A 26,272-nucleotide genomic window follows, 5' to 3' on the forward strand; every position below is an offset into this window, starting at 1 on the left:
AACATAATGTTTGGATGTTTTCACAATTGCTGTGAGACTGAGGTGTTGTATTATAACCGATTATACTGAAGATGGCAGATTTCCATACTTGCTCTTTATCCCTGAATTACAACCTTTGCTAAATATTTAATAATTCTATTTATATGCGTTTTAAAAGGTTTGAAGATGCAAAGGTAGTTTTAGAACCATAACAACAACTTAAAAATCCAACCAACACACCGACACACATCCCTCAGCTCCCCAGAACATTAAAAAATGTCATTTAAATGGCACATTTAAAGCCATTCACAGCAGCAAAGGGTTCGACAGCAGACAGGACCTCGTGGAGATGAGTTCTGAGTTTTTGCTGTGTCTCTCTGTGGCGTTACCTTTCTCGTGGTGTGTGGTTGAGTTGCAGAATGTCCTTTCCAGGTGTGACAGCAGAGGGTTGTTGCAGCAGGGAGCCCTGAGGTGGCTGTCAGGGTTTGTCTGCTCGGTGTGGTCAGGAGAAGGGACTGGATCTTCTTTAGCTACAGCCGAGCTGACCTCGAGCTGGCTGGAGCAGTGATAACCCCAGCGTGGGATTCAGTGTGAACTATAAAGCACACACAGGAGTCTGGATGAATACTTTGCTGTGTTAGTTAATGTCTGAGCAGCTACTCTTCATTAACACCGTGTAGCAGAGGATAAACCTATTTCCCTTCCCACTGCCCTTACTTTTTTCGGTGCTAGTGGCATGGGTCCTAGCCAGGGAGATGAAGCTGTGACGTGGGAATAGAATATTTACATAGAGAAGTGACCAAGGAAGTGCATTTGTTGTTTCTCTGGTGCCCAGTCTGACAGCCTAAGCAGCATTTGTGTACTTATCTGTTTCACTGGGGCACTGGGGAAAAGAGGCACTAGGTCCAAGGGGTTTACGTTTTACTTGCTTCATTTAGCATTTTGCTAGGAAAGCTGCCTTTGATCTCTATAATTTCCAGTTTTCTCTGAAAACTGTGTTAGATTTAAAATGCAAATGAGTGGATGACTTGTGTGTGTTCTGCATTTCAAGGCAGATCAGGAGACTGATAGGGCAGCAGTTTGATACACGAGTTCTTATCTGCAGCTTTATCCCCCAGCTGTTCTTGCTCTTTCATTTCCTTTGCTGCTCCTGCAGTGGCAGTTGTTACCTCCCAGGCTGGGCAAGCAATGGTGACTGGAATAATTAATATACACTTGGAAATAAATGTGGGGTTTGGGTGCTTTGGCCCTTGGGAGGGAAAATACGATAGGAGAATACTTTCTATGACTTTAGTGGTTGGGTGGGTTGGGTATGTTTTCATTTCCTACATTGAGTAGAAATGCTGGATAAAGTTGTTTCTTTCTCTCAATCACATCTTTTTAGACAGAGCAGCAGCATTGTCTGTTTCAATCTGTCAAACCTCAGGCTTGTCCTTGTTTGTCACTTTGAGGCCTTGTTTGTCACTTTGAGGCTCCTGCCCTGTTGCTGAGTATTTAAAGCACTGTGTGAGTGGCACATGCCTTCAGCTTTGAAGACATCTTGTAACACCTCCTAAGAGTAGGTGTTCAGATGGAACAGAAAACGTTGTGAAGCAGAATGTCTGTGGTGGAGCCTGAACTTGTTCCCATGGCTTGTATGCATGATTGGTGCCACCATCTGACAACTCAAGTGAGAATTGGTTTAATAAACTTAAGAATGTGTTTTTTCATGATGACATGTGCTAAACACACGGGGTGCTACAGCTGAGCTCTAATGGAGCAAAAAGTGAACTGACAGTCTCCAAAACTGCTCATGAAAATTATTTTTAGGGTATTTATTATATTCCTGAATCCCAGATGCTACTCTACAATACTTCCTGATTAGTTACTAGATGCCTCTGAAATTTGCATTTTAAATGGTTGTGTTCATAATTTTCCTCAGCCTGTATATCTCTCTTTAAGAAAAGAATGGTGTTTTTCTTTCGATACTGACTAAAAGCCCATTTAAGAAATGTTTTAAATGTCTCTTAAGAGCTTAAAAGGCTTTTTATCCCCTTCAGGAATGACTGCTCACTTGAATTTCTGTACCTGATCTTGGATTCTTTTGTCTCCAACTGTTTGAGGTTGTGAAAAGCAAATAGTCCTGGTACTGGGGACTCACGAAATCAGTTGGGTTTTGACCCTGTGGTGGCAGGTCAGAGCAGTGACTGGAATAAGGAAAACCTGGGAACAGCTATTTCTGTCTAGGAAGCAGCTTGTCAGCCTCTGTAGAGTAATTAATTTAGAATGGTGATGCTCAAATGTTAGTGCCCTTTATAAATAAAATATAAGAGCATACTCCACAGAGCAGTATTATTCTGTTTGTACCTGCTGGATTTACTGGTTTGCATGAGTTCGTGTCAGTCTGCACGCCGCCTTGGGAGCCGCCTGTTGGCTCCACTGCAGCTGGACCTCATGCAGAGAGAGCAGAAAGCTTTTCTTTTTTCTTTTTTTTTTGTTTCAGCTGAACTGTAATTATACTGTTAGTCTCTAAAACCTCTTATTTAAATAATTTGTCTCTGGAATTCATGCTTTCTCCATGGAGCCAACCTACTTCTTGCTCTAACTTGTACTAAAACTCTACAGGTTTACAGGAGGGGTGGGGGGGAAGTGCTGCTGTTATGCAAAATTGTTTCCCTTGGGAGGAAAGGGGGGAATTTTTCATGAGTTATGTATGAGCCAGCAGGTTCCACTAATCATAGCAGCTCTGCCAGTGTTGAAGACTTGTAGTATGAGCTAGTCAGCCCTCTAGTTTGTGAGAAATTTGCACAAAATTTTAAATTCTTGCAACTCTTGCTGAGCTTGAGTAGGTTTTGCCATTATAAGTCCTGATGTACGGTCAGATTTTGAGTATTCTTTTGTTACCTACACTTCTTTAGCATAAATATGAAAATACTTTAACCATTTGATGTGGTTTTTACTTACTGCTGTTAACAATAGATTATGGTCTGCTTAGAAAGAGCTATGCTTAGATTCCTGCTCTAAGTGGATTTGTTTTAGAATAAGTAGGATTTTAAGCTGCAGAAGTACCTTTTGTGTACCTTCTGTGAGTACCTCTGGAAAATGTTCCACTTTTGCTCAAGAGGTATCTCCCTGAGCTCCTGAGCAGTTCAGGTCTTGTGCTCTAATCTTTACTACTTCTGGGGACACAACTAATCAAGGAAATTCTTGGGAGGGGGGAAGGAAACCAAGGGTTCAAAGTGCATCCTACAGATGCAGAAGAAGGGAAGAACTGAATGCAAGGAAGAAGATGAGAAAGTGGCAGCCGAGGACAGTGAACACTTTTAAAGATGAAATTTGGCATTTAAAATATTCTTTTGCCCAACCTTGCGTTTGAACAATGCGCAAATTTTGGTGACATGAACATCAGCTTGACAAATTTGCCTTGCCCAGGCTATATTAGTGGAAACCGTTGTGCATATATTTCACAGCTAAATTTTGTTTCTATAATGTTCTACATGTCCTCAAAGACTTCTTGGACAAGCTGTATCCTTAATCCTGGAAGTGCTCAGACATGGGCTGGCTGTTCAGCTCCCTGCTGACCACTGAAATGGAGGAAGCAGAAGTTGCTTCTGCTTCCTCCTTGCCTTCACTTCTGTCCCTATTTCTTAAAATACATTTTGCACCAACGCCTCTGCCCTACCTCTCCTGAAACTATAGTTTGTCAAAAACTGTGTGGATTTGTCTGTTTTGACTGTTTGTGCCAGGGTGTTTAAACTTTCTTCAAGCATCAAGCTGTCTTGACATTTCCTTACACTTCACTAAGAAGGAAATATATTCCTCATTTTTCTGCCCTGAAAATTGCCTTTAAGGTTGTCACTTGCTCTCTGTCAGCATGGGCAGCTGAAGACTCTTGTGACTCTCCCTAAAATCATTGAATTGCATAGGTTGGAAAAGACCCCTAAGAGCATTAAGTCCAACCCTCCTACCTAGAAAAATTCAACAACTGAATTGTTGAAACCAACAACTTTCTCTGCAGGGTCACAAAAAATAAAGATAACCAAAGTGATTATAGTTGACCCACATTTCCTGATTTCCACCCTTCTCATTACAGCTTGTTGTGTCTGGAAATCTTGCAAGCTGTTACCTTTGCTCTCTTTAGGTAATGTAAAAAGGAAGGGCTTAAGTAAAAAGGCTTCCAGCATTTCTATAAATTTTGTTGAGCTTTCTTTCCTTTGAAAAGTTTGTGTGTTCAGTCCACCTGTCTCTGTTTGGATTACAAACACCTGCATGATGTCGTAGTAAGACTAGAGGCACTGTTGATTCTATTTGTATGATGAGTAATAAATTCCCCCTAAAGCTTGTTTGTTGAGAAGAAAACATTATTTTGAACTTTGCAAAAAGGCTGAAGTTATTAAATCAGGGCAATATGTTGATAAAAGAGCTGCTCTACAGGCTGGTCAGCTACTGAAAATGATCTGTGGGTGACTCAGGTGTGCTGCAGGTTGAAATTCTGTGGAAGTGGCTGAACTACCCCCAAGGGTATTTTAGGGCTCCCTAGTTTAAAGTCCTCACAAAGAAAATACTGCTATGCAGTCTTCTAAATTTGGCTTGACTCTAACTGGATTTAGCTGTTCTTGGTCAGAATTGCAGTCAAAACTGAGAAGTCTGGCCATACCTAATCAAAATCTTCTAAAAGCACATGTTTTCCCTCACTCATGGCTCCCAAACACCCAGTTTGCTAACTGGGAGGGAGAGGCCATCATCCAAATGGGTGAACACTAAATCTCCTGTCCTAATGGCAGGGATCAAGTAACACTCCTGGGCTGTGCTTGGGTTTGCCAAGGTTTTTCAGCCCCCACACACAGATTTGAGCTGACCTTTCACATGGCCCTTGTACTGTGCTGCCAGCTACCTGTATTAGTCAGCCTTCACCCACTCACTGTTGGTTCTCACAGATAATACTCAATTTATTGTACCTTTTTCATGGATTATGTAGTATGCTTCAAACTTTCTTCGATGGAAATAAGTTCTACTGTTCTGGGAGCAGTTCCCATCTGAAATGAATGACACAATTTTCACAATTAAAAGAAATAGACTCTTTATACATAATTTTTCCTCTGTACTGTGAATATTTGCCATTGCAGACTGGGCTAGATGGAGCCCTGCAGCGCTGTGTTGGTCAGATGTTTAGCCCTGGACATCATCTTCCTCCTGATGTAAGGTGCTGGCTTCCTTCAGCCAGGCTGGAGTGACTCACTCCGCTGGAGGCTGTGCCTGGGTATTGGTGGCCACACCTTCTGTGCATCTTTCTAAACCCATTTTGAATCCATCTGTACATTACAGCATGAAAGCCTCATCATGTAAACGTGTACTGTGTGCAGTAAAGTCACTTGCTTCGTTTGAAGCATGCTGCCTAGGAGTTTTACTGATATTTCTCTTTTCTTCTTCTCTCCCCCTCTCCTTGCAAGAGACAACAGGAAAACATCTCCCCTGTATTTCTCATGGGGAGAATTGATTTGCACGTTTTCTTGTCATTGTTGCTTTTCTTTCTGAGAAGGAAATAGGGAGAGTCTGGTCTCTTATAGTCCAAAACCCATTCCATACTTTGTTTTATCTTGTTTGTTTTTTTTTTTTTTTTTTACAGCTCTTTTCAGTTCATCTTAATCCATCTCAAAAAAAGCTAAATATATGTACTCAGAGTGTGGAGGGCCTGACACAAATTTAGTGTCAAAATATTTGTTTTGTTTCATTCATAAGAGAAACAGGTAATGTTTCTAATTTATTTTCAGATTGCTACTCCTTTGATTGTGTTTTAATTGCTGAAGAGCAATAGTTTCAAACCCTTAGCTTCATAGACTTACAGTTCTTTGGGGTTTTTGGTTGTGTTTTTCCTCACACGTGTTTTTTTGCATATTGTATTTAATCTGACATTTATCACTTGGCCTTTTAGCATTAAAAGTTATCAGTGTAACTGCTGAATTTTAGGGTTTGAGTACACTTCATTACTCTCTTGATGAGCTTTGCCACGTCACCCCTCTGTTACTTCCTTGGATGGCTCCTGAAGCTGGAGCCAGTCCGGAGATCCTGTGGCACAGCCTCCCTCTGCTGCAGACAGACCCTCTGGTTTCCTTTTGAACCACCAAGGGTGGGCTTCTTGTGTTCTTAATGAGCACATTTGTGAGGAAAAGTAGCCAAAAGTTGAGTTGCTGGATTTTTAAATGAAGCAGCTCAAATAAACCCTAGAAAAGCCTTGTGACTATTTCCAGTTTATCACAAGGAGTGATTTGTCTCTGCCCTCTATATGGAGTTACATTTTTGTTCTCTACTGCCACTGATTAAGTGGAGGTCTAAGGTGAAGATTGCTTTTTGCTTTTATAGCTTTGCCAGAAGAGCCCAGCCTCCAAACAGCTGCCTGAGTCAACTTAATTGGATATTCTCTGTACTCCCAGGGAGGTTTTATGGCTGTGGACTGGCAATATTGCTGCAAAGCAGCTGGGACCAACCAGCATCTGTCATCTCATCATATGTATTTTAAAATCTTTAGATAAGGCCTGGTCCTGGTTGGTGAGTACATCCCTGAGTTGGCTTCCACATATCGAGGTCTTCTCAGAACTCCACCGTTGGGAATCTTTTTGAATGCGTGCACACTAATGCATGGTGTGAAAATCCTGATTTGTTGTGTAGGAATGGCTGACCCCTTGTCAGGGCCCTGGGGGGAGTTTTTTGTGGCCAAGGCATCGATCTCCTGATTGGAATGTCCCAGTAAGGGAGAGTTTTAATGCTTTAGCTTTTATTGCGAATTACAGTGGAACTACTGTGCTGCTGTAATGTACTTGGAAGCTTAAAATTAGTCTGTGTTCAAATAATACACCCTCGAGTGCCAGTGACCTGCATTGTGATATCCCTTCCAGGTTATTGCAATGCAGCCATAATAATGAGTTCTGTTCTTTTTCTAATTTGTTCTTGACCTGGAACAATTCTTCTAATTTGAGACACTAATTAGGAGATGGTTTTAGTTATCTCTGATCTTTTCCATAAAGAATTCTGTGCCTCAGCTGTCTTGATTTTAAGATTTTGGAGCAAGTTACTGCTTTTGGCATTTCATATCTGCATTTCTGCATTATTCATATGAGGAGACTCTTGGATTTTTTTCTTTTTTGCCCACAAGCCAAGAGAGCAGCATTAGACTTTTATCGTAGATCTAGCTAGTGTTTCTAATAGTATGTTATATTTTAAAAAAGGCAGCGTTTATCACTTCCATATTTTTTGTTCCTCTGAGATAATGTAAGTAGTGTCTCTTTTTAAATTTAAAAAAATTATTCCTACATTGGGATATTGGTTTTCATCCTGACTCTGATAATTCTGGACAACTGTTTCATAGTCAGATCCCTGGGACAGTGAGCTACAAGAGACTAGTTAGTGTAGCCTCAGTCTGTTAATGATACAAAGGTCTACTCTAACTTTGTGTGAGTAAATGGTGTTTAAATGCTTTATTTTCCTTTTATGGAGAGAACTGGACATGAACAAATGCTGTTAGTTCTGAAGTGAAAGAGGAACTTCATTACACAAGGGGAATTTTTTAAGCATCAATTTGATGTGCAGATGTTGCCCCATCTTTTTTTTTTATTCTTCTCATTTTCCCCTCTCCCTTCCCTTCCAGTGTATAATTCAGCAGTTGACTTTCAGTAAGCCCCCAGAGCTGTGATTTTGGACTTGTTCTGAGGTAGAATGAATTTTGCTTTAGAGTTCTTGGGCTCTGTACTTTCCCAGTTGAAGTCAAGAGTAGGAACAGTGTTTTGGCTATGGCACACGTGTGGTCCTTGCTGTGTCATCTTTCCTCCTCATTCCCAAAAGAAGAGATTATTGATGTCTTTCCACTTTTTGCCATTCACAATGACTTCTGGTGCTTCTTTTTGGGCTTAGTCAAAGGCCATTTAGTTCAGATAGCTTTTGTTGCTTTAAAGGAATAGCCCTTATCCTTTGCCATCTGATTCCATGTGTCTGGTTCAGATGGCCTTCTGTCCAGCTGCTCTCTCCATCAGCAGTTATCAAAGCATGATCTTTTTTCAGTCTCCTGAGGAGTGTGTGTTTTTACAGGCTCCAGTTGGAGGGTGTTTTTCTTTTCCCTTTGAAAAAAAGGCTAAGCTTTCCTGTTTGGCCAGAAATTGTTGAGCTTTTTATGGTTAAATTGAGGCGACTGTGACTCCACAATTGGTTGTTCCAAACTTATGAGAACAGAATTGTGGGTGTTTCATTCTGTATCCTATTGGTTCTTCACTAATTGAGCCTTCATTTAATGATGAGTTTGGAGAAGAAAGAAAAATAGATTAATGTTGGAATGAATCATAGACTCAAGCCTGTTGTGACCCAAAAATAGGCTAAACTTAAATGTCATTAAAAGATTTCTGGGATATAATAGTTCATTATCCTGTAGCAGCCTGAAAACAATCATACATTTCTTCTGAAAGTTATCATGGATTGTAGATCAACATGAGATGTTGGTGATCCAACCCTGCTCTTGTTTTTAGAGAATTTGGTGTGTTTGCCCCATTGAGGTTTGCATTTGCTAAAGGCACGAGTCTCTGGGAAAGCACTGAGGGAGCTTTGTGCTGGAGAGGCTGGAATATTGGAATATTGGCACTTGTGTAAAAGATGGGATTGATGGTGGGGAAGTGCATTGCCTAAGTCTTCCTCATAAAATTACTTAAGATACAATGTTAAGAACATTGACATACAAGTTGTATGCCTCATGATCAAAGACCTATGGAAACCTGGAAAAGAAATAAAGGATTTGAAACTGAAACCAGTTGTTTGGGAAACTGTAGATTTGGAAAGATCACTGAGCATAACCAATTGGTTCAGTTTGGTTCTACTGCCTTTTAAAATGTTAGAATAATTGGTCAGAACAACCTGTGAAGCAAAGTTGATTAAATATATTTTCAAAAAGTTTATTTAAATGCAGAATCCACTGAAATCCATTTTTCCTGTATGTATTTTTAATATATATTTTATTTAATGTGTTTGCCTTGGTGACTGTTTTTTTTTGACATTAAGGTTTGCTCCTTGCAGGCCCAGAAGTTTGAATTCAGTGTTAATCATGGCTTTGGTGAACAAAGATCTTTCAGTATGTTTGTTATTTGAAATCTTTTTCTCTTAGTAGAACCTGGCCAGGTGGAAATGACCAGAGTTGCATCTCTTAACAACCTCCACAGGTGGTTTGAACAGCAAGTAAGAATGGACTGTTCAACCTGTGTTTGAACTTTGGGTTATTAGTGCAACATTAGCATAATCCTGGGTGGGTTTTTTCGTTGTTTTTAAACCAGCCAGATTGGGTTTTTTTGTTGGGTGTCTTTTGAAATGTAACTGATGACCTGCACCCATCCACTGAAACATGGGTGCAAGGAACCAGCAATCTGCCCTCTCAAGCTTTTAAAAGCAAGTCCCCTAAAAATCTTTTTGCATTAAATGGATTTTTTATTATCCTTTCTTTTCTCCCCTAGTCAGTGTTTCATGAGCAGGGAAATCACTGGTGTTCATGTAATGTTGTACAGTAAAGCTTCATCTCTTTTCTCCTCATTTGGTTCTGTTTGGTGAGATTGGATCCTGTGAAATGTTTGTGAGTTTAGTGTTGTGGAGCTGGTGGTGCAAACTGCCCCGGTGTGCTCTGATCTGTCACACTCGGGTTTGCAGGCTCCCTGCAAACGGGACAGCAGCAAGGCAGATGATGTTCAACATTCGGATCAGAAACCATTTGCAAGTGTCTTCCTCTTGTGTGTGTGTGTCCCACTGGCAGCCAGGAAGTGGGAGCAGCCTTGCAGTTACAGGAAAACGAGGAAAGTTCCCTTTTCTGTTAAATATTCTCACTCTGAAGATCAGCCAGACTAAATACCTTTCTTCTTCAGTTAATAATGTTGCTAGACAAGTCAGTAAAAACAATAAATAAACTTAATCAAAAATGCACTGATTAAAACTGTCCATCTGCAGGTGACAAATCTTTGATAAGTATCATTGGCATTCCTCAGTGGTAAATTAGTGGTTTAAATGCCTTAAACAGTGTTTTTTATAGTGTAGAAAACTGAACTCTTACGTCATACTGAACCAAAATGTTGTTGGCTCTTTGCACTGTAAATGCCTTGATTTGTACAGGGGAAGTTAAGTTTCATTAATTTCTCTTTATTTTAGTCAATGCTGCTTTATAACTGAATTTCTGATCTAGTTGAAAGTGTCTTGTTTTAAGCAAGGGTTTGATTACATGCAGTTGGATTAAGATTTTGATAACAAAAATTCATTTCTGCCAGGAGGGTAAAATTACACTCTCGGTGCTGCTGTTCTTTTAGTGGGGACGGGATTGTTGGTGCAGCCCTGCAGAACTGACTGGTCAGGTCTCCCCTTCTGGCCTTCCCCAGGGAGCCATCCCAAAATGAAATGGGTGATAAGTGCTTTTGGCAGATCATCCCCACAAATGAGAGTTCAATTTAACATTTTAAATGAATAGGTAAGAGGGGGGCAGCAAGTTTTGCATATGTACAAACAGAGCTGAGGCAATAAAGAGCTTTGACCAAATTCCTAGTTGTGGCTGTGTCTGTATAATACAATACAAAAGTCACGAGGGCTGTGAGAGTGTGAACAGGCTTTTTGTGGGCTGAATTAAGACATGATGTAAAATCACTGGCCAAGAGCAGATGCATGGGAACTGTGCTCTGAGCCTTATGGAGTAATTAGTCTGAACTGACAGGTGAACTTGCTCAGTAAGAGATTGGATCTTGTGGCACTTCTTTTTTTTCTCCTTTCTCAGGACTTTGCTTAACTGTCTTGAAGTTCTGCTAAATCATTATGAACCTCAAAGGTGTTGTGTTGCAGGGTCTGATTTAGAGAGACTGAGGCTTTTACTGTCCTGCAGAATAGGGCTGGGTTTTTTTAGGGAAAAAATTAGGAACTCTTACCTGTTTGAAAAACAGTTTTCCATTTATCTTACAGCCACCAGTCTGTTTTTAATTCCTTGGATAGTTTCTTGTTTACCTCTGTTTCCCTTAATAGTGTTACTTAACCTTAAGGTATCATCCTGAGCCTATTTAATGCTAAAATCCAGTGTGCTTTTCTGCTTTTTAATTATTTTCTTTCTAATTTTTTCTGAAGTTTCCCTATTGTTGATTCTTGGCCAGCTTCCTCAGAGGTAGGAGGACAGTAGCCAACATAGCCACTCTCTTGTGTATTTGCGGCTATTTCATTCCTCCCCTCTCCCCCCTGCCAATATTCATATCCTGCAGAAAGAAGAGTTAAGGGATGGTTCCACGATGTATCTCTTTAATACTCTGTCTTAAAGCAAGGTTAAAACTGCACCTTCCTGTGACTGCTTTCTGTCACTGGTCACAAATGCAAATTGCTACTTTCTGTTCATCCACCAAATAGGAAAAATCAATGAGCAGCCACTGGTCATATGCAGTTTTAAGATCTTTGTTTTTCAAATGGTTTGCTCTTTACTCGCTGCATTCCCAGCTGAAACATCTGGGAATGGTACTGGCTCCAGTCTCAGTAAATTAGTCTTTAATATTCTGCAATATATTCAAATTACACTGATGTATTAATTACTTTTTATGTAGTATGGATTTAGAGATGCCTGATTCTCCCTTCCAGTATGTTATATTAGAATTGGTTAAATAGGTACATATCTAGCAAAATATTGACTTATGGTGAACCTAGCAAAGCTGCTGATTCTGGGAAATTTGCCTTCTGTTATCTCTGATTTTATGCTTTTTCCATCTGTCTCAAAATGAAGAGATTAGGGCTGATCCTAGCTATGTGTGTGAGGCAGATTATGGTAATCTCATTATTCTGATCTCATTACACTTAATCTCTAGATTTGAAAATGTCCTGGCTTTAACCCTTTCCTCAACAACTACAAAAAATGTAGTGAAAAAAGGTGGTTGAGGTGTGTTCTACAAACTTCAAATTAAATGTTTATTTTATCCTGAAATAGCAAAGCAATCAAAGACTTTGCTTCTTGGAATCATACACTTCAGTGGTGGTGGTGGTTTGTTGTTTGGGAGGTTTTTTTGATTGGCTTTGTTGGGTTTTTTTGGAGGTGTGGGTTTGTCTTAATAGACAGTCTAAAATGATGGCTTAATCAACTCTTTGAGTTACAAAGGATGCAATTCACATATGACAACAAATTAGTAGTGGATATTACAGTTTAGAAGATTGGGAAATTCTTAGTTCCCAATAGATCAGAATTATTTTATTTACTAACTTTTCTGAAACGAAATACGATTTTCCAGAGCTTTGTCTCAGTGACACACAAAAATATAAAACTTTACAGAGTGTGTCCTCATCTTCTTACAAGAACACAGAAGTTAATGCAAAATGCTGGGAAATATGTAGCTGGCTAGTTAAAATGCAGAAGGGACAACTAAAATGGAACACAGAATTCCCTGGATTTTCCTTATCTACAGGTTCACTCTGGTTACTGGCAAGCCATTTCAGTTTTAACTGGCTGTAAAGGGTTAACTTTGGAGTTTGTGACTGGGAAGATTTCTGCACTGGGCTGTTCTACTGAACAAACATTGTCAGGTGGACTTTGAAGATTACAAGAGCTCTTTGTCTGAAACTTGGGGAGGAAGCTCTGTCCTCTTGACACAGTTTTGGGCATCAATTATGAAACAAGTGGTGTTGCTTCTTCAGGCCTGGAAATGAAAAGAAAGCAAAAGGACAGCTGCTGGTGGTGGGAGTTAAAAAGCAAATGTGATTCTCTGTCTTTAAAAGACTGGTAATTTATTGTGACTCCTGTTTGAACAGATTCATAGGATAATTGAGATTTTATTGTACAACACTGATAGAGTTCTAGATTAGATAGCATAGGGAATTCTTTTAAAAGCATTCTGGTATTGCTCTGAGTGTTCCACTGGTCATCTTTGAATGTGGAGCATATTTGCCAGTTCCCATTCTGAAGCTGCATTTGGAGAAAGGGGAAGAGATGTGATAGTGCTTTGAAGCTGGGATAGGAAGAAGCAAGTTCCTTCTCCTCCTGTGTTTGGTCTGTCATTTTTATAGGTCATCTAAACGGTGCCTTTCTGTACAGTGGTGTTTATTGTACACCTGGTTTGGAGAGAATCTGCAGTGCTGGAACATCACTGAAGTTGCTGCTTAGAGTGTCTGACTCTAATCAGGCCTTGTTGTTTTGTGCAGTACAGGGAGCACCTGAGCTTCTTCTCTAATTATAATTCCTGTGCTCTGTGGAAACACCCAAGTAACTGAGCATCACTGGGACTGAGCAAGTTAGAAAAAAAATTGAGCCCTTGAAAATGTTTGTTTTTTTTCTTTCACTCTGTCCTGTCTCGACGAACTCCTCAAACACTTGGGCCAGCACAGCAAGGGGGTAAGAGGTGAGGATGAATGGCTGGAGGGAAGAAAATACAGGGAGAAGCTGAACTTAGCTCTGTCACAAACTCCACTTGTGGAGCCACATGTGTTTTGGGGGCACGCCCGAGCTTTACAGACAGGATGCTCAGTGTTGAGTGTCACTCACATTGTGGTAGCACAGACATTCATAGAGCTGCACTGTGAACTGGACAAGGGTTTGGTGGAGTTTGGGTTTGGTTTTGTTGTGGTTTTGTGTTTTGGGGTTTTTTGTGTTCAGTGGCTTGTTTTGATTGGCTTGGTGGTTTTTTTGGACTTGTGTGGGAGTTTACCTTTTTCTTTTTTTTTAAGGTAAGGTTATCTGTGATTTGATACACAGTAGTTAGTTGTGCTGGGTGAACTCCCATGCAAGTTGGATCACCCGCCCCAAGCTGGCAGTCTCCATTCCTGCCCTGGGACTGTGCATTTGGCCAAGTCTCACCATGGCAAAAGCAGCCCTTTGGTTTTGTACCTTGAGTTATTTATCTTGCAGTTCTCAAGAACTCTATAAAAGTTTGCCTTACCAAAAAAGCTACTTCTATTGTGCATTCACACTGGGTGGTGATGGTTGTTTTGTTTTTAGTGCTGAGTTGCTGGCATGTTTTAATATATTTTTAGATAACAGTGAAGTATTTGTTTTTTCAAATGAGAGGTAGGAAATTGCAAAGAATAAAGAATTGCATGAGCTGGCTCAGTGATAGCAAGCCAATTCCATTTGGGGTAGTGAAGGAGGAAAGGGGAATAGATGGTGAGGTAAGAGCTGTTGCTGTGACACTCCCCCAGTAATAACTTCAGTGAGGAGCTGTCAAAGGTGGAAGGAAAAATAAAGATATTGAGAATGACATTTGATATGAATCATATCTCCTCTATTGTGAGGGGAGGGTAATTCAAATGAGCACAGTGAACCCTTCCTGTGACAAACACAAAGCTGTTCTTTTTTTCTCCCCTGAACTTGGTTCTTGGCAAAGCAGAGTGTCACTGATGATGGAGACAGGAATGTGACAAGAACACACCAAGATCATGCAGTTTGTTTTTTGGGTTTTTTTTTGTTTATTATATATTATTTAGTATATATAATAAAGCCAAAATTTATTGTTGGGTGCCCCCTTATATAGGGGCTTTGAATTTCTTTCGCTTGCATACGTGATTGGTTAAGGATCTTTACCCAGCTCACTGGCCAGTGATAAGGATGTCTCCAGGGTTCAAAGGGATTGGCTGGGGTCCCCTGTTTGAGTTCAAATCTGACCTATCAGTAACATGCCTGGGGATTGTTTACTTCAATTTCAAATGAGCGAGGCTTGTGGAGCTGGTGTCTGTTAATCCAAATTATCCGTGCAGCTATAGACCAGCTATAGCTGTCACAGCACAGCAGAGATTGCAATTCCTTTGAGACAGGGATTGGCTCTGTAAACAAGATCCATAAGACTCCTGCACAAAATTCTAGCAGACAGAGTTGTTGAAGCCCTGGATTGATGAGGCACGTTTTTAATTTGTGGTGTCTCTTGGTGTAATGCAGCTGCAGTAAGCCTCGCATCTGAATGCCTCATACAGCCTGGAGATTGGATGGTGATTTTTCATAACACAGTAGGAAAGTAATGAGGCTTTTTAGATTACTTTAAATACTATTTTCTGGTCTAACTATCACTCGTTATTCTTTTCCATTTTGTGTGTGAAGTCTGCTTAATAGAAATCTTTGTCCTTCCATCCCACAAGCATTTATGTCCTTTTTTCTCCATCAATAAGTCTGGTAAATTTTATGACCAAAGCGAAATTAAGCTTTTCCAAAGATGCAAGTGCAACTGCTGTTGCCCATCCTAACAACAATGAGAAAACGTATTTTTATAAACTTAATTATGTATTTATTATCTTGGAAAATTCTCTATTGAAACATATGTATTTTATAGGTATGTATTTCAAGAGGCGGCTTTGCACAGATTGACAGCAGTTTGCGGAGGGGTTTTCAAACCCTGCCTAGGATCTCCTGGCACTGTTGCTTTGCAGCAATTGCTCAGAAAATCGTGTATGGTCCTTTTAAAAGTAATTTTCAATTTTATCTCAAAATGAGATTTCAACACCCTTTATTTCACTCTTCTCAGTAGGATGGGGATTGAAATGCACGGATGGGGAGGTCAGGGTGTATTTTGAAATTGGGGAAAATGCCTGAAAGTCTAAATAGATGTGATACTATTCTTAGATCACTGAGGCTGTAAAACCTTTTTGGTGCTAAGAGGAAATGGCAGCTTGAGCTTCATTGGCCAGTGCTGAGCCTTTGTGGTGGTGACATTTGGGGCAGCTGTCTCAGGGTAGTGCAATGTGGGCTTTCCCCATCTTCTGTACTTTCAAATGCAAATTGCAGAGTATGCCCCGGGGACAGGCAGAAAAGTCCATGCAGGTCTTAAATGTGAAAGAAATTAGTTAATACTGATAGTCAAATTCTGACTGTTCAGTTGCTGCAGAGAGGTTATTGCAGTTAGCACTCACTTGATGTGCTGTGTCTGAAAGGTGTGAGGTTTGTGGCTGGTGTTAACGTGTAATTTCCAACACCGTAAAGCCCTGCTTTCTCCTGTGTGCAGTTTTGCAATGTGTGGTAGGATGGAAGGGATGACTTCTGCTCTGCACCTGGGTGATGTAACCGGCAAAGAATTAAACTTGTCAGAAAGACCAGCAGCTGTCATTGTTGACAGTAGAGCACAAAAACAGACTTGATGGATGAGCCCACCAGCATTTCTCGTGTGTCCCTGAACTGCAGAGCTGTTTCATGCGTGAAGTCTGAGGTTTTTCTGTCTATGCTGCAGAAATCTTTCGATGTGTCTTGCCAGGCTCTGCTAGCTTGACCTGGCTGGCTGGCATGAAGGTATGGCTGACCCGACTCTCCTTCCCATCTTTTTCCGTTTAATTTCCATTTCCATTAGTTTGTATACAGTTTGAAAAAAAGTCTTAACACTTGAGCAAATAAACCTGTCATCAGAAAACTCAGATACATCTAAGTCTCAGCTGAGTCACTCACTCCTGCTTCCCCAATTCCCTTCCTCCCACTTGCAGACAGTGAGTTCTGAATTTTTGTTGCCCCAGAGCAGGACTACCCACGTGCTCCTTCTTGAACTCTTGTCCCTTTCTTCCCCTAATCTGTTGTATTTAACTCTTCAAGCAAGTGGAACCGTTCATGCATGTGTACATGTTGAGATTGATTGCTGCAAGAATTTTGGAGAAGCCTTTTGTAACATTTGAAACCAGAACCGAGGGTGTTTCCTTCATGGCAGTGCCCACTCCAGCAGTCCTGCCCTATTCCTTTCCTTCCTGTCTCCTCTGTTGCTTCATTCCCTGAGCTGTTCCCTGCACTCTCTGTGGAGCCAGCCAGGCAGGTGAGAAATGCAGCACCTCCCTAAACTCTTGTGCACACCAGTTCTACAATGTGGGGAACCAAACAGGGGCCTGTTCCCGCTCTGGGGAGCACAGGTGGGAGGGTGCAGCCATTGCATAAACCAGTTCACAGAGCTGCTACCAAAACTGGAGCCATCCCAGACTGAGAGTGTGGCCTCTCAGTTTGTAGCTGGGTAGGAATTCCTGCTCAGAAGGATGAATTCCTGGGTAAGGTTGTTAATTCCAAGGTCAAGATGTGTGCAATGTCAGTATTAACAGTTTGATTGCTGACTGTGTTGAGAGATGCCTGCAGTTATCCTTATTCCTGAATAAAGGCTTAAATTAACTAGATTTTGGCTGGTAGCTCTGTGTTGAGTAGAATAAGTTTTTGTGCCTTTCAAGGCATGACTTAACTGCAGATTTTGAGGACCATCAATAAAAGATGGACAAAAGTTCGGTAATATCAGAATAACTACAGTGTTGCATAGTTTTTTTCAAATACGTTTTTCAGTATGTCCTATTGGGTTAGCCTAGGAGACTTTGTCCTGTAGATAATTAGTTGCCAAATATCATGCCTGGAGTTTTTCTGACAAAGAGCTGAGTAAAACTGTTTCACATTCTGTAAAATTTACAATGCTATAATATATTAAGCAATCAATATTAAATAAGAATATATGCTAGCAGAATCCTAAAGCTTTTAAATTTTAAAACCAGATGAAGCAAAGTTAAGGTTTTTATTGCTCTGTTAGCTTGTCTGCAGTGTAAAATGAATGTGTACTGAGTACTGCAATAAAACAGTTGAAAAAAACCCATGCATGTAGAGAAAAAAAAATTAAAGGTTATCTGTCTTGTAAATACATGCTAGTTGTGCTGAAAGCCTTTTTTGAGCCCCCCCTCTTACTTGCATTACTGTTGTTAATAGCAGAAATCTGCCTGTTTTGATCTTTGGAGACATGTTGGACCCTTTGCTTGTGTGTTTGCTGTAGCCTTTTCACTGGAAAAAGCAGAGCAGCTGCAGCTTAAGTTAATTTGCTTCCTTTAGACACAAAAACTGAAAGTTGGTACTTTGAACTCATGTAAGTATTTTTAAGGCCTTTGTGGGGTTGTACCTTTTCTTAGCATGTTTTAAAATGCACAGATAATGTTTCTAATTGTACTTCCCACAGAAACGTAGTTAGGTTTTGGACAGCATTAACATTTTTCTCTTCATTTTTGCTGTGTAGCAGGCAGTGTTGATTGTGGCTTGTTCCTCACCAGATTGTCTGGTGATCAGTGTAAGGCATGTACGTCTTTTCTTTTAACCTTCTCCAGGTTTTCTAAGTACATCATGTTGTTAGTCACTCAGACTTATCACTGCATCCTGGGTTATCAGTCCTGGTTATCACAGAACCGTGGAATATCCTGAGTTGGAAGGGACCCACAAGGATCATCGAGTCCAGCTCCTGACCCTTCACGGGACAACTCCAAGAGTCGCAGCAGGTGCCTGAGGGCATGCTCCAAACACTTCCTGAACTGTGTCCACTGTCATTTTCAGTCTGGTTTGCAAGCAGAGTGGCCTCATTTAGGTGGCACCTCCTGTCAGGATGGTTTGAAGAAATGTAAAAAGAGGAAGGTGTTCAACAAGGATCAATGAACTGTCAAAGTTGTAGGCAGAAATAATAAACTGCACCAATGCAGGACAGGGATTAACTCACTTGGTATCAGTTCCTCTGAAAATACCCCAAACTTTACAGTGGAAAATTGGTTGAAGTCAAAATCAGCTCATATTGAGCTGTACAGACAGGGCAGTAATACCTGCCCACCATGCAAAATCATTCTTCCCTGTGGTGCCTGTAAGGCTGTAGCTGGGAGCACTACAGTGTAAACTGTAGTTTGATGTCCACAGGGCTGCTGCAAAACTGTCCTCTGGTCACATTCCCTAAACTTCTGATCAAAGATTAGGTTGTCCCACTAATAATCATCATTTCTCCCACCCAGCATTTCCAGCACTGGGGCTGAGGTGCCTTATGTAGTGTAGTATTTTTACAAGATGCCAAGTGTTCATAATTAGTCTCCCTTAACACACCCTGTTTTACTTTACCTGCTGTTACTTACGTACATCACAGCCCCTCTGTTGTGTACAAGCATTAGAATGGTTGTAATGGAGAACGTCCTACATGAAGCAGTTGCTGGATATCACTCCACAAAGAACTATTCCTACCTGGTTAAAAGTGACAGGTAAGTTGTTGAGTTTGTGTGCTAGGGAAAGCACTAATTAAGAGTGAAAGTACTGGAGTGTTGGGTTTGGTGGTTTCTTGGGCAGTGAAGTGTAGCAGAGGTAGTGTGGTACACACTCTCCGTTTAGAACAGATTTCAGCATTTTTTCTCTTTCATTCCTGACGGAGGAATTTTGATAATTTTAACATCTGTAGAGGTTTGCGGTACCAAGCATGAGGTGATGAAGGCTGGTTGTTAGTGATGCTCTATCCTGTGCTTCATGCAAACCTTCCCTTGTCCTCTAGTGAGTGTTTTAGTCCTTGACTGTGGTGTGTTCAAAGGCAACGTGTGGCACAGCCAGCCAGGAGCTCTGCCTCTTGGTCCTGCCTCTGCTGTGTAATCAGAGGCTTTGTCCCTGTCTCTGGGCCAGGTGTATCTGCTTCCTCCTGAGATGGTGAGAAATGCATTCTCCAGCCGTGCATTTGAGTGGGGGGAGCAGGACAAAGTAGCACACATGCAAATAGAAGTAGGAAGTGCTGGGTATTCAAGTGAAATTGTTACGCAAAGCAGGTGAGTGTATTTTGCAAGCTGTGAATGTGTGACCTGTCAGACACAGGCACACGATCAAGCCCCGGCTTACAACAGAGCCAGTACGATGAGAGAAGTGCAGAAAGTGAGAAATGTATCATTTTGATATGCTTTGCAAACTGCCACAAACCCACTGCTGATATTTCTGCTGTTTCTCTATTAAGCTCGAAAACAATTCTGAAACACTGTCATTGGAATGTTTGTTACCTCTTTTTTACTATTTTCTGCTAGTGACTTTCAACCTTCATCCCTCAGAGCTTATGCCAAGAGCTCTTAAAAAACCTCACAATTTCATTAAAGGACTGAAAGGCTGTAGTTGGTTGTACTTGGATAAATAGTCTAGAACACTTGATAACAGATGTGTTTTATGCTTGGTGTCCATGTTGCTAAACTTGAAGTTGCAGCTTGAAACGACCCTTGTAAACTGGCCTGGAATTAATAGCACTCGTGTTAGCAGCAGATACAGGAATAGAAACCTGGAGACCTTACTCTGACCAGTAGGTAAAAAGACTTCTTTCAAAATTTTTCTTCTCAGAATTGAGGGTTTATTTAGGTGCTTAGTGCAATGTGTGCTCTGTTCTTTATGTAGACATGTGCATATGCACTTGGGTTGTTTTGGGGTCTGGTTTTGGATTTTGAACCTTTCCCAGATAGAGCAAGTTTGTACTCAGAATACAAGCCTTGTTTTCTTTCCTCAGGAATAAAGAGGCAGGATGGCATCTCTAGGCTTCAGGACATCACCTGTTCTTCAGTTTGTGCTTCAGCAATGGTGGTTTTACTGGGACCCTGTTTAATTCTAAATTAAGCAGCACTAAATAAAACTCCAGTGAATAGCTCCTTCACAAGCAAATGCTCATCCCTGGTAGTACCTGAGTGAATTAATCCACACTGCACAACAGAAAACCAACTAAATGCTGGGTTCTTCAGGGCTTCCAAATGTGGTCTGCATTGGGTTTGAGATGAAGGAAGGATGTTTTGTCTTGTGTTTCCGTGATAACATCCTGAGCACTACAGCTGGTAATAAAAGGCGGCTGGTCCTTAGTCACTGTAAACTAACCCTTGGTCTGTTGGGGAAAAACAACACTCCCCTTCCTCTTTTTAAGAAACTGCTCTTGTGAATCCCTCAGCATTCTGCTCTCCACATATTTGGGCCCAGCTGTGGAGCTCAGGCTGTGCTAACAAGCTTTTTACTGGTTTACACTCCATTTTGATCAGGCACTGGAATGAGACCATGCATTCCTTGCAGCATCAAATGTTGAAGTAGTCCTTACATTATTAAATTTGTCAGAATTAGTGTTCACTTAAGTACCATAAAAGTTGCTGAACATAAAATGAATTTCACTTCTGAGAGTCCCTGCTGTTTTGGAAACACTTGGGGGTCTTTGAGATGTGGAAACTCTAATTAGAATGTGAGCTGTAGCTACCTCAAGCTCTGTAAAGCTATTTTTATTTGAGTTGTAAATCACTATTACTGATTTTTTGCTTCAGGCTGCCATGCTTTCTGTAAGGGAGATTTTCCATCAACCTTTTTGAGAACAGGCTATTTGTGGTATCCACAGCTTGTCCTTTATTCAGGTGGTAGTAGTGAGAGGGCTAATTTGAAGGGAATTCTGTAGTCACTATGCCTGACATTTCTCAATTCACCAGCAGAGCGGAGGCAGAACTGGCACATTTGTTATCATTTTACCTCCATGTGTTTGTGCTAGTGGAAGCTTCCCACCCAGAAGGAATGCAAGACCTGTGGCAGAGTTTCTTGGACTTCATTGACTCCTTCCAGGATCTCCATTAGACATGTTGGAGCTCACTGCAGCATACTTTAAAATACTAAGTTTTTTCCTCCCATCTTTGTGCCACGTGAACAAAAAAAAGATGAGCCACGGGGGAAGAGAGTTGTTGTTTAGATTGGGTTTTTTACTTCTCTTTTTCCTATTATCCATAGTAAATAACTCTTCATAATTGAAGTCTTTTGCCAGAGGTAGTGGCAGGCTGGCAAGGCCTGGGAGGCAGGGTGACTTAATCTGTGCTGAGTTCTGTCCTTGTGGCTGGACTTGACTGTGCTTCAGCTAACACAAAGTTGTCTCAAGTATTCTTATGTTAGCTACAAAAAGATATAAAAGATGGCTTTGTAAAAGGTTGAATGCTAGTTCCTTGCTCCAGTCCTCTCTTCAGAGTTTTCTTTGTTACAACAGCTTTTACTGTGCTTGCCAGCCATGCAACTGTGGATTTCTTGATGACTTTAGTCAGTGCTCCTATGGATTCGAGTTTTGCATGGTGAGATATTGCATGGAATTATAGTGACAACTTGTCTTTATCTTATGCAGTTAAAAATAACATAATTCCTGTAATCTTACCCAGCTACTTCTCCCCATCAACCCTTTCAGAAGTTTAGGGTAATTCTGAATTTATCTGTAAATGTTTATATTGCACAAACCTGTGATGAGTAGTTTTGTGCAGCAGATACGAAGGGCAATATTATTTAGGGTTTGGAAAGAGAAGCTTAGATCCTAGAGCGGCCTTGTCTTGTGACTTTACTGTTGGTTTGTTGTCCCAACTTTGTCATTTATTTTACTTCGGAGGAGTTTCCAGCTTCCTTCAAGATGAATGGAAATAACTTTGACATAATTTCTTCTCAAAGAAACTGAAGACAGCAGTTGGTAACCCAGACACCAGCCTTCTGCTTTGAAAAGCTTCTAAACTTCCACTACTGGACTGCTGCTTCCAGCAGGCTGTTGTGGTAAAAGGCTGTGTGTGTTGAATCAGCAGTGTCATTAGAAATAAGATTTCTGACAAAAGCACCACTGAGGAGTGGAGAAGAAAGACCTCTGTACATGGTTGTGGTGGGGACACTTTCTGAATTACTTTGAGTTTGTGTTTTGTGCTCTTCTTGTGCCTTTAAAAAGCTGTGGGTGGAAGAAGTGTTTCTATAGTGATAATGGGAATTGGGGAGAGTGAGAATGAAAACCTGTATCCATAACACATTACTGCATTATAGTGCAATCTACATCCATTATTTAGGTAATATATTATAATATTGGTCGTTGAGTGCAATTTAAGGAATAAGCTTTCTCTGACTGTTTTCGGTAATATTTGCTCAGTGGTTGTTAAGCATTTCCACAGCTTTTTATATCTATCTAGAGAACAAGTATGCAGAGTCTTAAATGATGTCCAAACGTGGTACTGTAGGCTTTGTTCTGAAAAATGTGGATATTTTGCATTTCCTATGTGTTATCATGATAAATTGAACTTAAGGAAAAGCCTGAAATATATTCAGCAGTTACGTGTTCTTGAGTCACCCTAATTGTCCAATTTTGCATTGAAAGTTTGCAGTTAAAATTAAATCACTGTGTGTGATGACTAAATCAAGAAAAGAAAAACTGATTTGGCCTGGTCTGAGTCACAGTGTCATTTTGATGGGCAGATTTCCCCAGGTTTCCTCAAGATTCCATTCCTGCCTCCCAGTCACCTTGGTGACACAGCCAGAGGCAGGAGGATTCATTTGTTCAACACCAGGATGAGACAGGAGCTGCAGGTGACCAGGCCATGTCTTGGGCTGTCTTTGCAAAACCCTGAAGATGAATTTGAATATCCTGTGGTGCCATTTACAATAAATGTGCAGAGAACAAAAATGTTCTATGTTGGGCTGTGGTGAACTTGCATTGTCGAATCCAGACAGTTTCCCTTGAAACAGTTTGTACTTGCTGGTTTATATCTAGTTTTTAACTCTCAGAGCAGAAAAGCCATTTTTCTCTGAAGTGAAAAGCTGTGTTAAAGCACCTCTGCTTTAACACCCTCTCTGAGGGTGAGTACCCTGCTCCCAAGGGGCCATTCCATCCTGGGACAAAAGTGTTTCAGATTTTTTGCAAACCTTGAAGGTTGTCCAGTTTGGAGCAGTGAATCAACAGTTTCATTTTGTTACTTAATTTATCTTAATTTTAGTTTTGTACTTGGTGAATTATTCAAAGCAAAATCCAGTGATGCATGTGATAGTTAGATTAAATTTTGTAGCTTCGGTAAATCCAGGGAAATCTTACTGTGGTTCAGTTAGGAATCATTATTTTTCTTAAAGACATAGCACTGTGTTTTAATATCCAGATGATAAATTTTAATGATTTATTATCTGGAAGTCACTTGGAAGTATGGAATAGATGGATTTACTGGATGCTTTTCATAAAATGTTTTACAGTAAAATGGTTTAATTACTTGAAGTCAGTTCTTTCATTTCAGTGGATTTATGATTTAAAATAAGAGAGCAGTGTCAGATGTAAGTGTCAAAGGCAGATACATCAACACACAAGATTCCTGTGTGTGTTCCTGACTTACTTTCCAGTTACATTTCACTAAAGGATGTTAGTGGCATAATTTTTTTTGAAAGCTGTAAAATTTAAAGGACTATTCTGCAGTTTTCATTAGTTCCATAACTTCATAGGAACTACCAAAACTCCAGCCTTGTGCATGTGACTGCAAAGTTGTCCTGAATTTAAGGCACTTCAGTACAAGTCAGTTCTGCTTGGCTAAGCCTTGGCAGCAGGTCCAGGGGTGTCTGACACTGTCAGAAGAAATGGTTTTGGAGATCTGTGTTGTGGAGATGACTCCTGCTGAAATGATACAGGAACATGGAGCTTTGGAAAGAAAACAGTGTGTTCTGTTCTCTCTGGGAGAGCCAGAAAGGGGAACCCAGGGGAGTTTACAGGGTGAGTGTGTGTGTGTGTGAGCTCTCTGGTCCATAACACAGGGCATGGGTCCTTGGCTGCCTGCCAGGCTGTGAATGGAGCTGTGACAGCTCGTTAAAGTGATCCTAGAAAGGACAGCGGGCTGCAAAGATAACATCAGCCTGGGTGTGAGGCAGGAAAAGGACTTGGGAGCAAACAGCAGCTGAGGAGGGAGCTGTGGAGGGCTCATCACTGCAGAATCCCCTGAACAGGTTGGACATGCAGATATGTCGGCAGTTACCTTACCCTGCCTTTAATCAGCTATTTTTTACTCTGGTCTCAAAGCTTTAATGCATCCCTTAGCACTGCTCTCTTGCTGGCATTTGGCTTCAGGCCAGGCATTAATGAGTACCCCAAGCCCGATGTGATTTGGCTCCTCCACATCTATTAGCATATCTTCAGAGCAAGATAAAACTCATTAAAATAATTTACATTTGGGCATTAGAATTTCTGATAATTTTTCAATACCTACTGCCAAGCCCCCAAAACTGTGGCAGTGTCCTTCAGGTGAAACTCCAGTTTACCCATTCTTTCTGGAAAAAGAACAGACTGCCAGATCCCTTAAACATTCTCTGATGGTGATGAAACAAGTCTGTAGCACATGAGCTTATCAAAGCTCATGGGGGAAATCTCTGATAAAGGAATGAACACCACTGTGTAAGATTTGGTTTATTAGAAATCATACTAAAATATGTTGTGTTCTATTGTGCAGGACTCTGGTCAGGGCAGCTTGAGTTACAGAACAGCCCCAAATTACTGATTCTTGGGAGCTGTGTGCTGAAATCTTTGCATGACTGAGTTACAGCTCTGGGCTTCAGCTTGTGCCCTCCCAGGTCTCTGTGCAATTCACATTTTTTAGACACCTGTTTTTGATCTCTGTCGTCCCTGCTCAGTATCCCAGAACTGCATTTCATGTTGAGGAGGAATCAGTTCCTGCCCAGGTCGCTGTCCTGCAGCTCCAAGGCAGTTCAGCAGACATCAGCTGATCCAGGGCAGTTCTCCCCGAGTGAGCTCTCACCTCAGAGCCTGTAACAGAGCCATGCTTGAGCTGCCCATGACCCGTGCTCAGATTATCCCTGCTAAGTGACTGAACTCTGCTGTGCATGCTGGAACCCTGCTTGTAAATAAATGCATGGAAGCCCAAAGCAGTAACTGCACAAAAGACAGCTTGAATGTTTCATCCACATGTAAGCACTTGGGATCTTTTAAGTGTTAAAACCTCTTCAGCTGAAAATATCCTGAAATGGGCCGTAAAGATGGATATCTTTGCTCACCTAAATTCTGCTGTGCTAATTCCCCAGTGGAAGTGCTGGCACCTGGGAATGTACATCCCACCAGCCTCTTCCCTTGGGAGTTAAGGAACATGCAGGTAACTATTACCCACTGCGATTTGCTGAGGAGATTCACATTTTGCTCTCTTTCCTTTGCCACATTTCATTTCAGTAAGTTTTGAGTTTTTTCTCTGTCATATGTAGCAGTCAGCAGTGAGGCAGATTTAGGGTGTTGGTGTGTCACACTTTTGAAAGGCAGCAAGTACTGATCTTTAGTTTAATTTTCTGAAGCTCTCCTATTAGCTGTAAGACATGCACTTCCAAATTCTTGTCTGCTTTTACTTTCTCTCTATTTATTTATTTATTTATTTATTTATTTATTTCCTCTCACCACCCTTGAAATAAAGGAATATAATGACACAGTAAAAGATTTACTTTGAGGATTTGTGGATATCTTCACCATAACTGTGTGTGTGTAGTATGTGATCTCTGGATCTGTATTCATGTTTCTTTCTCTTTGTATTTCCTCATCTTCCTGCATTCAGGCAATGCTAATCATGTGATATTTTTGTGACTTGAGGCTTTTTTATTTTTTTAACTTAGATCTAGCTTTTTGTGGGATCCTCCTGAGAAAGCTGAGAAGAAATGAAAGTGCTCAAGGAGAAGTGATGTTGTGGTGTTTAGTCGTGAAGGGAAGGGGGCAGGTTCTCTGAGGTGTTTATACCCAACATAAAATCATCTTGAGGAGAGGTAGTTTCAAACAAGAGCATGGTTTTACTTACAGAACATAACACAATATTGAAGGGATCACTTTCA

General features: G+C 40.8%; 1 protein-coding gene across 1 annotated transcript in view; it reads left to right on the forward strand.

The window, feature by feature from the left end:
• Positions 1 to 26,272, forward strand: part of GRB2 (growth factor receptor bound protein 2) — a 48,966-nt gene that overhangs the window by 11,565 nt on the left and 11,129 nt on the right. The gene's annotated exons all lie outside the window — the stretch shown is intronic.

This window comes from Prinia subflava, chromosome 12 (genome assembly GCF_021018805.1).
Source record: "Prinia subflava isolate CZ2003 ecotype Zambia chromosome 12, Cam_Psub_1.2, whole genome shotgun sequence".
In the NCBI taxonomy this organism is placed as follows: domain Eukaryota; kingdom Metazoa; phylum Chordata; class Aves; order Passeriformes; family Cisticolidae; genus Prinia; species Prinia subflava.